This window comes from Elaeis guineensis, chromosome 8, assembly GCF_000442705.2.
Source record: "Elaeis guineensis isolate ETL-2024a chromosome 8, EG11, whole genome shotgun sequence".
Taxonomy (NCBI): Eukaryota; Viridiplantae; Streptophyta; class Magnoliopsida; order Arecales; family Arecaceae; genus Elaeis; species Elaeis guineensis.
In genome coordinates, this window is record NC_026000.2 from 114,396,559 (window position 1) to 114,397,697 (window position 1,139).

The window sequence follows — 1,139 nt, forward strand, 5'->3', positions numbered from 1 at the left end:
TGTGGAGGCCACTCAATATGAAATTAAGTCCAGTATAATCCAAATGTTACCTTCATTTTATGGACTTAGTAATGAGGACCCTTATAAACATCTTGAAGAATTTCTTGAGATATGCTCAACTGTCAAAATTCATAACTTCTCCGATGATGCTCTTAGGTTACAATTATTCTCTTTCTCACTTAAGGACAAAGCCAAATACTGGCTACATACTTTGGATTCCATGACTATATCAACCTGGGACCAGCTGCAAGGAGAGTTTCTCAATAAATATTTTCCCATAGGAAAAACTAATCAAATAAGGAAAGTCATAACTAGTTTTTTTCAATTAGATGGAGAAATATTTCATGAAACATGAGAGAGATTAAAAGACCTTATTAAAAAATATCCCCACCATGCTGTACCCAAGTGGCAGTTAATCCAATATTTTTATGATGGGCTATCTGAAAGACATTGATAAATGGTCGATGCATCATGCGATGGGACATTCATGTTGAAAAGTGAGGATGAGGCATGACAACTGTTTGAAATTTTAAGTGAAAATTTATTACATCATATGTCTGCCTCTATTAGAGATAAACCCATGTTAAACCCAAAGAGAGGTGGAATATATGAAGTAGGAAATGCCATAGATATCCATCATAAGGTAGATGAACTGTCCCAAAAATTAGATCGTCTTCTAAATACTGGACAATCCCCGATTCCACCTAACCCAATCCAAAAGTTTGTGCATTGTGTGCAAGTCCGAACCATTTTGTTAGTGAATGTCCAGCCGCACCTCAATTTCCTGAGTTTGTGCACGAGCAGGTTCAGCAAGCTCAAGTCCAACAAGCTCGCAAATCAGGAAACGATCCATATTCGAACACTTATAACCCCGACTGGAGAAACCATCCAAATTTCTCCTGGAGACCACAACCAGTGATTGGTCCTGCCACACCTCGACCTCAATATCAGGACCCAACATATAGGCATGGACCATACCATCAATTTCAAAATGTTCCTCAACTGTCTACTACTAGTCACAGTTCAGCTTTTGAGGAAAAAGTTCTGAAAGCACTAGAACGATTAGAAGTCAACACTCAGACCCTTAACTCCCACACACAATCCATTACTAAGCTAGAGACCCAAATAGGTCAACTAGC

The 1,139-nt window shown here is 38.5% G+C and overlaps 1 pseudogene; it reads right to left on the reverse strand.

The window, feature by feature from the left end:
- Positions 1 to 301: 301 nt before the first annotated feature.
- Positions 302 to 399, reverse strand: LOC140851427 (small nucleolar RNA R71; annotated as a pseudogene).
- Positions 400 to 1,139: the final 740 nt, after the last annotated feature.